The 15074-nt window shown below is 42.5% G+C and overlaps 1 non-coding gene across 1 annotated transcript; it reads left to right on the top strand.

Moving 5' to 3' along the window:
- Positions 1 to 4048: 4048 nt before the first annotated feature.
- LOC141593781 (small nucleolar RNA R71) lies at positions 4049 to 4155 on the top strand. Its single transcript, XR_012521845.1, has one exon. It is a non-coding gene; the product is annotated as a small nucleolar RNA R71 (small nucleolar RNA).
- The last annotated feature ends 10919 nt before the right edge of the window (positions 4156 to 15074 follow it).

Genomic DNA, 15074 nt, shown 5'->3' with positions numbered 1-15074 from the left:
TAAGACAAAACTTCTAAAAAGCCCACCAATATTTCGGTTGATATGTTGTAAAATGGAGTCCATTTTATTTTTGTCAATTGCACAATTGTATGTCATGTGACATGTGACATGTCTTATGTCATGTTTTAATTTAAAATGCATATTTAACAAATTAAATATCATTTACAAATTAAATAAATCACATTTAACAAATTGACTAGTAATTCAAAATTACATTCACATAAAATGGTCATTTAAATACTAGTTAGTATAATTCACAACATCTTGTAATTATAACTAACTTATCATTCTCATCTCGCGTGTTTCGCAAACACCGATTAATTTTAGTAATATAACTTCTTAAATTACTAAATAAAATGTTATTTAATCACATTATAATAAGATGTCATTTTCTCTCTTATGATAATAATTTGTTCAATTTTAAGGAATTAATTAATCTGTATCGACATACAATTAATTAACCTTTTTCAATTAAGGAAATCGTCCTTTAGGTGTGACCTCAAGGGATCAACTGATCACCACCGTCGCACGACAGTAATGTCAAACTCTAGCCAGCCAATCATTACCGATATGTGTGGACCAGTTGACTATATATATAATGTATCATCCCTTTTGTATTCTTGTTATGAGATTTAAATATGTGATCAATATGATCGACAATTGTGATCGCATTATTGTCGGGGACACTTACTCCAACAGTACCAGTAACAAGAGTGGCTAAAACAGGGGTAGTAGCAACAGTACTAATAGTCGGAACGACGGTGGTTGCAGCAGGGACCACCGTCTCAGTCGAGGATGGAGCAATGGTCGAGCTAGTCGAAGGCAGTAAACTACTTTCCATCCTAATCAAGTAAGTAAAGGGGAAAATAATTAATTAAACGCAAAACGCCAATTTCAGTCGGGTTTTTCGAGCTAATTTGCAAACCCTATACCCTTATTACTCAAATAAATTCGAAAGAATCAATAAATTAACAAAAGAGCAAAGGGCAAACTTACTTGATGATCACCCACAGTAATTAAGCAAGAAAATCGACACAATAAAGCAGCAAAAGACGGATTTCCAATCGAAAATCGCAAACCCTAAATCTCAAAATCAACCGCAACAAGAACAAATTTGGAGGGGGAAAGTAGAGGGCGTTGGTCGAAATATGCACAAAGATTATAATGTGGGTGTTGGATTTAATATTGGGGCAAGATTTATGGAGGATTTGGGGTAATTATCGCAAAAGAGGAAGAGCAAATGAAAAAAGAATGAAAACAATGAAAAATAGAAGTTAAAAGGGTAACTTCCTGCGTGTTATAAACAATTTCACTCGATCGAGTGATTTAAAATCACTCGATCGAGAAGTCTGACCTTCATTCTGCTCGATCGAACGGAATTCCACTCGATCGAGAACTCCTCATTTTTGCCATTTCGATCGAGTAGTTGAAACTTCTCGATCGAACAACTTCCTCGGTCATTTCTCTCGATCGAGTACAAAAAATACTCGATCGAGGTCTTTTCTCCTGTAATTCATCCCAATGCGACGTTATCTCCACAAACATGCATAAAAATACGCGAAAACACATCCCGACAATACCAAATCGTGAAATAACAGTCTATAGTCTTTTCTAGCTAAGCTAAATAGTCTAAAGTCTAACAGTTCTAAAAATGCAATAAAGAAATTCGACGGAAATTTAAAGTTTTACAATTTGTTACAACTAGGCATTCCCCGCTTAATTCCCAAAACATTTCAGTAGCGCATAGGAGGGCTTCTGACTGGAGGAGGTCCCTTCAGCATCTTTAACCGTCCTCTTCAATCTCCATGAGCTTGAATTTGAATTGGTAGAGGGAGAGTAATTGACGTCCACGTATGCACGAACTTTCTGCTTCCCTTTGTCTTTTCCATCAGCTTTGACCTTGGCATCTCAATTTTGATTGACTTTAATCGCACTTTGACCGTTGACAACTCCAGCATTTATTTCATCTGTACCTGCAGTAAGGAAAACAGAAGAATGTTCCTCCTTTTCGCTCCCAGTCCGAGGCGGAGGGGTTACAATAGCAGCATAAAATTCAACATTCTCAACTGGAGTGTCTATATCTGAGTCAGTAGAGGATAGGGCATTGCAAGGTTGAGCATGCATGGAAGCCCTACGAGATTTAGACTGATGAAAAATCAATTCTTCATCTCCTACCTGAAACGTAAGTGTCTTACCCCCGACATCGATCACTGCGCGAGCAGTGAATAAAAATGGTCTCCCTAAAATAATAGGGGTGTGAGTGTCTTCGGGAATATCAAGCACTACGAAGTCCACGGGAATAAAGAATCTCCCAACCTTGACAGGTATGTCCTCTATAACTCCTAATGGCCGTGATATACTACGGTCGGCCATCTGTACGGTCATGTTAGTACAATTAAATTTGGTCAAACCAAGTCTCTTAGCGAGAGACAAAGGTAAGACGCTCACGCTAGCACCAAGATCGCATAGCGCGTTATCAATCAAATGGGTTCCTATATGACACGGAATCGAGAAACTACCCGGGTCTGACTGTTTAGGTGGCAACTTATTTTGAACTAGGGAAGTCCCTACCTCAGTTAAAGCTATCGTCTCATGATAGTTTATATGCCTCTTACGCGACAAAATTTCTTTCATAAAATTTAAGTAAGAGGTACCTGAGTCAGCAACTCGGCGAATGGAACAGTAACATGTAAGCTTTTCAGGAGCTCGACAAATTTCCCGAACTGTTGATTAGCTTTGGTGTTTTGTAGTCGCCTTGGAAAGGGCACCGTAATAGGAATCTCGAGCCGTTTGTTCCTCTCTTCCAACGTCTCAGCAGGTTCAAGCTCTTTTTCACTCGATCGAGTCTTTTTACCTCTCGATCGAGTCTTTTCTGGTGATCTTTCACTCGATTGAGCAATAACAGTCTCTCGATCGAGTTCCTCTATATGCACAGTGTTCGATCGAGGCAAAGTTCCACTCGATCGAACAGTCTCTTCAAAATTTCCACTCGATCGAGTGGTTTTAACCTCTCGATCGATTCCATGAATATCCAATTCACTCGATCGAGCAACATTTCCATTCGATCGAGTGCTTTCTTCAACATTACTACTCGATCGACCACCAGACATTAGTCGATCGAGTATTTCTTTCGTGCTTGGCATATTTTCAGCATTATACGCCTTTCCATCATCAATAGTAGCTTCCCTCGGGTCTGATATGTCATCTAAAGTCGACAATTTTGGTCCTTCATAAGAACGACCACTTCGTAAATTAATCAAGTTTACCGTCTCATGTGGATTCTTCTCAGATTGGGACGACAGATGACCCGGTTTCCTTGTGGATTGGCTTGCGGCCAACTGAGCAACTTGAGTTTCAAGTGACTTGATTGAAGCTTCTTTCTGTTGGTCACTCATCTGCAAGTACTTTGTCAATGATTGAATCATTGTCTTTAACTCAGTCAGCTCACTTACCCCACTAGAGGATGAAGCTCCTTGATGCGGTGGAGGGAAAGAAGGAGGCTTCTGAAAGCCTTGTTGAGCTTTATGAGGAGGGACATAAGCTTGCTGCTGCTGCGGTGGAGGAGTTGGACTAAGAACATTCTAACTTGTCCACCTCAAATTGGGATGGACTGCCCCTTGATTATTGTAATAAGAACCTCCTCCTTGCCTATATTGCTGAAAGGCAAGGACTTGTTCTTTGTCCGTCGTGACATCGAATAAAGATATGACCGTCATTGCTCCCACATCTCTCACACGCGACAGTTTCCTGTCTAGTCAACAGATGAACCGTCTGTTGATCACCAGCAGATTGCATTTCTAATCTATCAAAACGAGCATTCATGGCTTCCAGCTGAGCCACGACCGCGTTATCGACCGAGTGAACAGTCCGAATTCCGTCCCTGGGGTTCCCATATTCAGCACAATGGGTCGCCATCTCCTCAATAATGCCCCATCCCTTATCGTCATCAATGTTCTTTTGAAATCTCCCATTAGATGAGGCGTCAAGTATAGCTCTGTGGTCATCATACAACCCATTGTAGAACTGGTTGCACAAATACCACTGATCAAAACCATGGTGAGGAAGAGACCTCACCAACTTCTTGAACCGGCACCAAGCTTCATAGAAATTCTCATCAGGTGCCTGCTTGAAACTAGTAATCTTACCCCTCAGTTTATTAGTGTGTTGTGGAGGGAAGTATCTTTTGTAGAAGGCAAGTGCGAGAGTATCCCAGTTATTGATACCAGCAGCGGTCCGGTCAAGATCAGTCAGCCCCTCACGGTCTGAGTCAGTCAGAGAAAAAGGAAAAAGCACTTCCTTTATCTTGTCTTGTGTTACTCCCTTAGTGGCGGGAATAGTAGAGCAATAGTCAGTAAAGACTTCCATATGCTTTCGCGGATCTTCACCCGCCACACCTCGATACAGGTTTCTTTCCACCAAATTTATGTAAGACGGATGGATATCGAAAGTGTTACCGTCCTCAGTTGCGAGATTAAAACCTTTAGGAATCGAGGATGCTTTGGGCTCTGAGTGACTTGCAATGTTAGGCATCTTTACTGGTTTGTTAACAGAAATGAGATTGTCTTCTTCACAAGACTGGTCTTCTGCAAATAAGAAGTGTTGTAGCTCGGGTTCTGAAGTACTCAAGTCTTCCTTTCGAATTTCTCTTTGCAGACGGAGTCTATGCCGAAACAGTCTTTCTGGCTCAGCTGGGACTAATTCCGACCTGTTCGACCTGGGCATACACAACACTGAAAGAGATAAATGAGAATTGTCTCAAGGAATAAAAAATTCCCTGAGACGGATAAAAATAAACGAAAACAAAAGCAGATAGGGTTATTGCCTCCTCGGCAACGGCGCCAAAATTTGACAGGATAATCGTATACCCACCAAAAATAACCAACTGGTCTCTAACTAATATAGCTAGGGAAGTCGGGATCGTATCTACAGGGAGGCAAGATATCTGTTAAAGGTCCGTCTATTAGGTCACAAAATGGGGGTTTGATTTTGGTTTCTAAACTAATAAGAGATTAAGGGAAAGAAAAATTAAACAAGAGTAATAAAAGTAGAAAATGTGGTAAAGATAATCAAATAAATAAAGGATGCCTGGATTTCGGTTCACCATGATAGTCTATCGACTCAGCTGCAAATAGCCAAGACAATCTACTGTGAGAAGGATACAAGAAAGGTCCTTCCGGTCCACTTTCTATCCTAGAATTCCACTAATTTAACTTCCGTCCTCATTAGGGTAGTCTACTATTCATAGCAGGTCTATTTAACCCAATCTTCCGATCCAAGAGTAAAATTAACCATATTAAAGGTAACTTAGAAGCGTGCACTCAAATAAGTTGATATTACAGTTAAATTGCTATGGGACAGATTCTCACAAACAAATCATCTAGTCTATTCGCTACATCGTCACAATCCTACCATGGATTCTCTAATCCCGACATAAGAGAAATTAGCTACTCATATTACTAGTGGTGTCAACAGTAATAATATTAAGCATACTAATGGAAGACATTATGAAATAAAAATGATTAAGCATCAACTAAATTAGGGCAGAATTAATATGGAAAGAAAACAAGAATTAAAGCAAACAAATAAATAGATTAAGATTAAAGAAGAAGAGTATGATTACAATCTCAAGCAATCCGGCGTAAAGATCAATCCAATATCTAAGCAAGAGATTAAAGGGAGAGTTTAACAGTGAAGAGTATGAAAGAGAGATGAGGGTGTTTAAGAGATGATCCAAGCGTACTAATGACCTAATTAGTGAATGCTTAAATAGGAAAAATAAAAGGTTTGATGAAATAACACAACACGGGTCACTTAAGCCCGCCTAAGACTAAAAACCTCTCGATCGAGTGGATTCAAACCACTCGATCGAGGTCTTCTCCAGCTATTCTTCTCGATCGAGTAAATACCTTTCTCGATCGAGGACTTCCAGTAATCAGCATTTCGATCGAGTAAACAAAAGTACTCGATCGACCTCTCGTGTCCTCCAAACCACTCGATCGAACGATAAAGCTTCTCGATCGAGTGCTTTTCTTCAAAGTCAGCTTTTAATTCGTCTTTGACCGCTTCCTTGACCATGCTTCACGCACTCTAAGGCATAACTCTCGCTCTAACATCTCCGTCTCCTCACTATGCATGCTAAATAGGACGAATAGAGTACGGTTTCACCACTTTCAGGTTCATTCCTGCAATTTAGACAAAACAAACCAAAGTAGCCAATTCGGGGCATATTGCAATACATAACAGTACATAAATACATAGAAATACGTGCAATATAAGACTAAAAAGGCTATATAAAATGCACGTATCAGCAAACCCGTTACTCGATCGAGTAACTGACTTACTCGATCGAGTGACCCCTACTCGATCGAGTTCCCAAGCTACTCGATCGAGTAGCCTCAGCTAGATCGAGCCACACATAAGCCAAGGCTCACAACGCCACAAGACGTCACTCGTAAGGCTTCCAAAGGTCAAGGCATGTCTCTAAGGTCGGTCAACGTCGGTCAACAGGTCCCTAAAAGGACGGGTATTACAGCTTTCCCCCCTTAAAAAGAACTTCGTCCCCGAAGTTTGATTCATCCACTCCCGCAACACAACAACAAGGAAACTAAGGTCATCACCGTCGTTTACCCGATGCAGGTCAACCCAACCGTCTAGAAATACCATCCCACTACGTATGCTCATCAGGCATCATCATTATCATCCACCTTAGCACGCAATACACAACACGACTCTCAACAAATTACTAACTTCCTTTTTGAATCACCGAACACATACCAACCATAACGACGACCAACTCGACTATCACTTACACTTACTACATCATATTATTCAAACATACACCAACACAACCATCAGATTATACTTTCATTCATCACTAGTTAACAATTACCAACTACAAAACATACAACACAACGGTCCTATCACAGATTTACCACCACGCACGATTCATTCCACTCCATCACCCTAGCCGCACAACACAATTCCACTAATGGCAACCCCACTACTGCTAATAACATCATATTCTCACAACAACATAACGAATAATTACTGAGAATAAGTATAACGACATGCTATTATGTTGAACAATTATAAACTCTCACTCCATTATACAATACCCACAATAAAACTATTCAAACAATTATAAACCCATACTTTAAATATAACAGAGATACTATAAAAATATCACAAACATACTGCAAAATTGTTATAATTACGGCATTTTTCCTTTGCGACATTACTCTTCCCCTCTTAAAAGGAACTTCGTCCCCGAAGTTCACCATCAAACGACTTTCCAAACCCTCAAACTGATACACATTATACCATGTTGACATTACTTACAAACCACCAGGTAACTTAGACTCATGCTGACACAACTTACTCTTTGACATTACACAAATTAACTTGTATAAATGTTAAACCGCTAAAAGTGTGTATCACCCTGCAAGACATACCATTACCAACTAGCAGCCAAGTCATCCATTACTTTGATATATGATCATACCAATTATGCACAAAATTAAAATCATCGCACACTACCTATCTATGACAGCTTGATATAAAATACAAATTATGTAGATACCTCTGATAGTCGTACACAATAACCGATATGCAAGTTCGACTCACGACAGCAATGGCACCTTCTTCACATCACCCAAACATGACTCACACGATATATACATAACTAGTAAGAAAATAAACAATATCGCCGAGCATCCAAGTGTCTACGAATTAAGCGTCAAATATTACGTCACTTTAAGCAATTCAATGTATCATTCCAATCGTTATACATAGCATCGAAAATTGTATACATTTCACGACGACACGCAATTATATAACTATCGTTGAGGCTAAACAATGATATAAAACACGCCCAACAAGAAATGATATAACAACATGTAAAGATATGATGATTCAAGCAAGGATTAAAACGAAAACTAGCTGTAACAGTGCTACTCGATCGAGTTGGTTAGGCACTCGATCGAGCTGGGCTTACTCGATCGAGTTCACCAACTACTTGATCGAGTAGGCTGAGATCAGAACACCCCTCAATTGTCACACCTGCAGTTACTCGATCGAGTGAGGGGAACTCGATCGAGTAGCCACAGGTCGAAAAGCCTCCAAAACCATGTTAAGACCAAACAACTATATAAACACGAGTCGGAACACCTTCCCGACTCCAATATCCTGCATAAACAGTCTAAAAGTATCCAAAATACGGCCTTATGGCCAACGTACAAACCAAGGTCTAAATAAGTATCACCAACAAGAACAAATACTATCCACTATAAACCATGAAATAATAGAAAAAGAATGGAGTATCATCACTCCACATCCTGCTCATCCATGACCTCATCACCACCATCACCACCAGATGTGCCCGCTCCAGCTGCATCATTTCCCGCGACACCACCAACACCAGCATCTGCTCCCATGCGCCACGGGGCCAAGCAACCGTAGGGATATGACTGGGGCTCTCCCCAAGTAGACCTCTCCACGCCGAAAGAGTGAAAAACTCCATTGTCCTCCCCAACGCCCCTCCACCACACGGGCTGCACTGCCTCGGTCCTAATGCCCTACACATATTCCATCTCATGGAGGTTCCGGAGTGTCAAGGTCGCTGACACCCTCTCTGTGAGCTCGCTCACTCTCATCTCAGGGCTAAGGTAGGAAGGGTAACCGGGAAACTGGTATTGTGGGGGCATAGGCTGCTCCGGCTGAGTCTCAGCCGCCCTCTCCCTCACTCGACGTGGTCCTCTCCCCACTCTAGGCTGGGCATCCTCAAGTCTCACCTGGCCCCCTTCCTCGGCTCAGGTATCACCGTCAAGATATCTAGGTCTATGAAGTAGAGCTGTCTCTGGGGAGCCTCCTCCTCCTCCTCGTCAGAACCGGCAGCTACCACTGCCGCCGGTAAGGGCTCAGTCGCTGGGAGGTGCTCAGGAGCAGGTATACGCATCCAACTCATACCCCACACTATCCATGCCAACCCACCACCCTCCAAGGTTCTCAACCATTTCTGGTCGAGGAAGTACTCCTTGTCCAAGGTAGGCACCATAGGGGTCAACGGGGTATAGGCTGAGGAGGCCTCAAAGGTAGTCAGCCTCTCTGCCAACCGAGTGGCAATGGCACCACAACTCAGAAAACGGGTGTCGGACGAGGCCATCAAGACTAAACTGGCACACACTATGTCAGGGGCACTAAAGGTCACTCTCTGAGATCGAGTGGGGTTTAGGTACGCCACCAGCAACATCAACTCGTGTGAGTTGAGCTTACTCACATCTTTCCTCTCATAAAGCAAACAAGTCAAGGCACGGAGGAAGATCTTCAAGGTGACATGTTGGACATCGTTAATCAACATGTTGTCGAAGTGGGAGCGGGTTTTCCGGTAAAGCAAGGCATAAGGCTACTAACTTCACACTCAGACGGGATGTTTCTGAGAGCTCCCTTGGCAGGTTTAGCCAAGCCAAGGTGGGTGGCGAACATGTCCATGGTGAGAAGGAAACTTGTGTTCATAAGGCGGAACTCAACGGTCTGCTCCACCGCATCGTACTTAAAGGAACTCATAAACCCAAGGGTCAGAAAAGCATAAGAATGCTTCCGGAGGCGGTACAACCCAGTCATCCCCAAAGTCTCGAAGATATGCCTAACATCGGTCTTAATCCCCAAATCAGTCAAGAGGGTTGTGTCAATACAACGGGTGGGTCTCATCTTTCGTCTCTGTAAGGCAACAAAATTATCCCTTTGTGTAAAGTCCACAAAAACAACAGACGGGTACTCGGGTACCGCTGGGACCGTAGGTCCCCCACTCCCCTCTCTTACCTCGGGCTCAGAAGCCCTCCCCCTTTTGCTCTTACGGGTTCCCACAGTTGGTCTCGACATCTGTTTTGTGACACAATCTTAGATTCACATAACACATTGTGGACATGGGCAACGGGGGCGCTTGGGAAACAAGCGTTTGCATTTGTGGAGTCGCCACCAATTTGTATGGGAAATTGGAACCTTTCGAATACCTCGTGTCATGTCAAGACACAAAGTAGTGACATGAACACCAAGAACTCGTTACCCTTAGCATTCTATGTCTAGAATGACTCTCGTGGATGCCAATGAACACGGATGTTCATAGAGATCTGGAGTAAGGGGTGAGGGTACGTATTAGGAAGCTCTTTTGATCGAACACCTAATCCCACCCGCCTCGATAGCGGCCTCTACTAATGATTAGGGAAGTTATTCATACTCGATATATCGTCGTTTATATGCATGCAATGCAACATCGAAGTTTTGATCCTAGCATGTGAAGATTAACTAAGTCGGTGAACAATTAATTAGCAAACAATTTAGTCAAAGTAGGAATTTATGTTCAATTACATGTGAAAGACATACAAATGATACAAAATACAATGATAAATACAATAAAGGAAAATTACAATAAAAATTACAATAATTACATCGGGTTTTATTGATTTATGTCGAAAATACTTTCAAAACGGATAATTTGGGAAAGAGAATAAATAAACGAATTAACGAACAGATTATTAGGCGATAATACGAATAATAGTTAATTATACGTAAACTAATTAAACTAGGTCAAGGCAGAACGGAAGTTCAGAAACAGAAATCAACCTGGAACAGGCGCAGCAGGACTGCGCCCTTTGGAAGAGGCGCAGCAGTTGCTGCGTCTGTTCCAAGGGTGAGTTCTAGCTGTGTAGCTGGAACTACAAATCGTTAATATTAATTGGTGAATTTAAGGATTAATTACGATATTATTTACTCGGATGAAGTGATTTAATTCATTAATTACATATGAATGAGTCATAAAAGCAATAAAACATGGATGAGACGGATGCAAACGAATTATTTACATGGATGAACGATTGATTAATGACATGGGTGAACTAAATAGGTTAAACATAACGAATTAACGAAGAATAAACGATGAACAACTGATGAATATGACAAAGATCGAATTCCAGAAACTTAATATGAACAAATCGAATTTCTACAACCCGGATTGACTTTAATGAGGAAAACCCGCAAATATTGGATTATAAGGGATTTAAGTCGGATTAAGTGATGAACTATATGTGTTAGTGAATGATAAATAATATACATGTGAGGTGATTATGTTATTGTGCCAAAGAATTGACGAAAACAAACGAAAACAAATAAAAGCAACGAATTACAGAGGATGAAGGAAGAAGAAAGGAAGCAGGAACTGCGGCAGCCTCACGAAGAGGTGCAGCAGGCACTGCGCTCCGTCGAAGAGGCACAGCAAGTGCTGCGTCCTTTCTCGACGGTTATCTTCCAGTAATCCGAAAAAAGGGTTTTAAACGAGGTTTTATAAATCGGTTTTAATAAGTATTTTCGACATAAACCTTACATTAGTGATACAAAAAGTAAAGAACAATAAATAAAAGAGAGATTATACACCCTCAGACTTACATGTTTGACGAAACGAGATGAACTAAGTTATCGATTAGTGATGCTCGACTCGAATGTAACGAAAGTGCCCTCGTAAGAGGAAAACGATTAATTAATTAATGTTGATTTATTGTGGAGTTGGTCAAATTGGTCGGTCATGCAAACGAGGCTGGTACTTAAAAAGATCCAAGCTTACGTGGTCGAATGTTCAAGCACGTAGACGCCAAAAAGTAAGAACAAGGTCTAGAATGCAAAGGGAGAAGAGAAGGGCAGACACTCGCGTGAGAAATATGAGGAGCGAAGACTCCTATTTATACTAATCACGTGAAGGAATAGGGTTTTCGGAGAGACTTTGGAAGTGAATCTCGAAAAGATATGAAAAAGATACGAAAAATACGCAAAAAAGGACCTGGGAAGAGGCGCAACAAATCCATCGCGTCTCTTGGAAGAGGCGCAGCACCTGCTGCGTCTATTCCCAAGTGGTTTCCTCCTGCGAAAGAAAGATTTCCGTGTTTAAATTATGGAATAACGGGATAATCTTATTTTCCTTAATATTTTGTATGAATATTACGGGAAATTGTTTACCAAAGATTAAAAGATTGTGAATATTTACAAAATATGGAATAGAAATATCCGGAACAATCCAGAACATTCTGACTCGGGATTTAGCGGTTATCAGAAAATGAAGACGGTTTTAGACCCGGACTCCAAATGTACTCTAATTACTGCCAAAACGACCATATCGGCACGTAGATGACAACTAAGAGGTAGACATCAGTGTTTGAGCAATCACTTGACGATAAACTTACGAACTATCACAAATCGTTCCGCGTACCAAACATGCGGCCCAATCATCACCGGGTGGTTTGCGGGAGGTGCAGAAATGAGGTATCTACAGAGCCCCCACTTTGACTGAGGCTTGGACAAGGCGAAAGTCAAAGTATAGCCATCAGGTCAATCGAAGATTACAACCTGACGACTATGGCGACGCGAGGCGGCTCAAGGGGTCTGAGCCAAGGACCTGTCGTCGGGAACATTTTAGAGTCTGTCGACTATCGGGGAGGGTCGTTTAAAGCCCATTAGACTACGTAAGGAAGCTCGCCAGCCATAAGAAGAGATCATACTTGAGACTTCTTCTCGAGATGCTTCCGGAGGTGCATAGGAGCTAAGGTTAAGCGTAGGAGCTAAGGTTATGCGTAGGATCTAAGGGTAAGATCTAAAAGATATATAAGGATTGGTTCTAGGGTGTGGGATCCTAAAGGAAGGCATCAATGGGAAAGAGGCCCGAATATAAGTTCAAACTAAGGGTTAACTAAGGCTCGAGTGTAGGAACTCTACGGGTTTGGGAACTTCTGGAGAACGACACCTTTATCGCACTCCGCGGGGAAACAAGAAATATTGTGAGTAGAAGGACATAGGCGGGAACTGCTGGGAGAAATCTGCTTGGGTCGTCTACAAACAAACTTCAGAGGAACTTGAGAGGGACGATTGTATGTCGCGAACTCTCGTGTTAGGAAAACCATATCAGGAATGTATCTCCATGTCTCGAGAGGGATTGTCGATCCGCTTACTCTCGCTGGGAACATAATCGGAACTTATCTCCATGTCTCGAGAGGGATTGTCGATCCGCTTACTCTCGCTGGGGGAATATAATGAAGGCGTGTCGAAACACCTGTGAAGGAATACCTGCTCGTTGTGACAAGCAAGGTCTTGGAAGCGATAAATAACGTATAACAGTCTGCAGTTGGCTTAGAAATGCGGGTCTGAACGAAGAATGATCGTCAAACGGACCAAAAAAGATAAAATGGCATTGAGGAAGAGGCGCACCAAAGATGGGCCCATAAATAACGAACTCATAACGAATTTTTGAAAACTTGTATGGAGGGAACCTCAGGAAGAGGCGCAGCAAGAGCTGCGTCTCTTGGAAGAGGCGCAGCGCCTGCTGCGTCTATTCCTGAGTGTGTCTTTTCTGCGTAAAAACGCGATAAACAGAGGGATTTAATTCATTTGTTCGAAACACAAATACCTCAATTTCTCTCTCAAATATTAACCATTTACGCCAAAATTTGATCCAAAAGCTTGCCTTCGCCATGACTAATCGAGGTATGTATATCATTCTTGCTTAATCTTCTGCATTTTGCTTAATTTGGATCGAAAAAATTAGGGTTTTCAACCCAATTAATTCGAAAATTTGGGGCTTTTCCCCCAAATGGATTTACCTTGTAAAATTGGTATTAGAAATGGATAATTGGTAATATAAGGAACATAACCATGTATTTGTTTCGAATTTTCGTTGTATTTTGAGCATTTGAGTGAAATTGAGACGGTTTCACAGCTATACCGTAAATTGCTTCGAAAATGGCCTTAGGATTGCCCATTTGCGATGAAACTTGATATTTGGAATCCTTGGATAATGGGTAAACTTCCTACCATCTCGGAATTTTTGTTTGTGACGGCTTTTTCAGGACACTTTTTAGGGCATAATCGTTGTTATAACGAAATGCTGCCGAAATTTCGACTCGAACCCATGGCTAGGCTTCAACTTAGGCTTGCTTGACCCAAATTACCACATGAGTGATCGGGTTTGTGGGAATACGGCCAAAGATGGCGAGAAAAGAGCGATTTCAAGGCTTCCGAAAGCTCGAAAATCTCTTAACCAAGGCTTGTCGTCGTGTGACGCGGCCTAAATTTACTTTAACGTTGCAGGTGATGAGGCTTCTACTTCTGGGAGAGCTCCCATGGAGATAGACACTGTTGTTGACCCTTCTCGTGCTATCGAGGAGGCTTTCACCGCCGCGGTGGTGGCTGCTGGGGACGAGGTCCAGGAGGAGAAGGTTGATGAGGAGGAGGAGGCCCCGAGGCGGGCCAACGTTGGACGAGGCGGTCGTCAGCTGAGGGGAGCACCCGCGTGGGCTGAGACCTGGGACAGCAGGCACTTGCTTTGGGCTGCGAAGGGTCACCTGTCCTACAGTACGGTGAAGAGTTTGGTAATCTTGAATTCATTACCCATCACTCATCTTCTTTCCTTTCGTTTGCTCATATCCTTTCCAGTTTTCATGCAAACTAAAGATAGCTTTTATTTCAAATCACAATAGGAGGCCGAGAACATCAGGTCGTTCTCGGGTTACACGACGGCGATGGAGTGCTACGAGAGGCTGTCGGCGGAGGAGCGCGCCATGATCGAGCGAGGAGCGTTTGGTGCCTTGGTGCAGGCTTGGAGGGATATCGCGAAGAGGAAGCTGCGGGCCAACCTTAGACTTGTTCGCGCTTTCTTGGAGCGATTCTGGGATACGACTTCCACTTTTCACATGCCTTTTGGTGAGGTGGGAGTCACGTTGGAGGACTACGACATGATTTCTGGTCTGCCGTGTGGGACTGAGGCAGTGGAGTGGCCGGAGACTGCCATGAGGGTGGAACTTGGCGCCGAAGGCTGTTGCCGTGCCTGGTTTGGTTCCCATTTCTTATGTCCGAGACTACTTTGCGGGGAAGACCCCGGCGCTGGTAGTGATTGACGGGAGAGAGACGGCTCCTCTTCCCTGTATAGCTGAGCAGAGGGCCCGTTTGTGGCTTTGGTGGTTTCTGTCTTCGATCTACCTCGGAGACAAGGGAGAGAGGCTGTCGACCAAGCTTCTTCCCTTTCTTTCTGACCTGAGCTCCCT

Source organism: Silene latifolia, chromosome 7, assembly GCF_048544455.1.
Source record: "Silene latifolia isolate original U9 population chromosome 7, ASM4854445v1, whole genome shotgun sequence".
Lineage (NCBI taxonomy): Eukaryota > Viridiplantae > Streptophyta > Magnoliopsida > Caryophyllales > Caryophyllaceae > Silene > Silene latifolia.
Note: the sequence above shows the minus strand (reverse complement) of the source record. Positions and strands in the feature narration are given on the sequence as shown.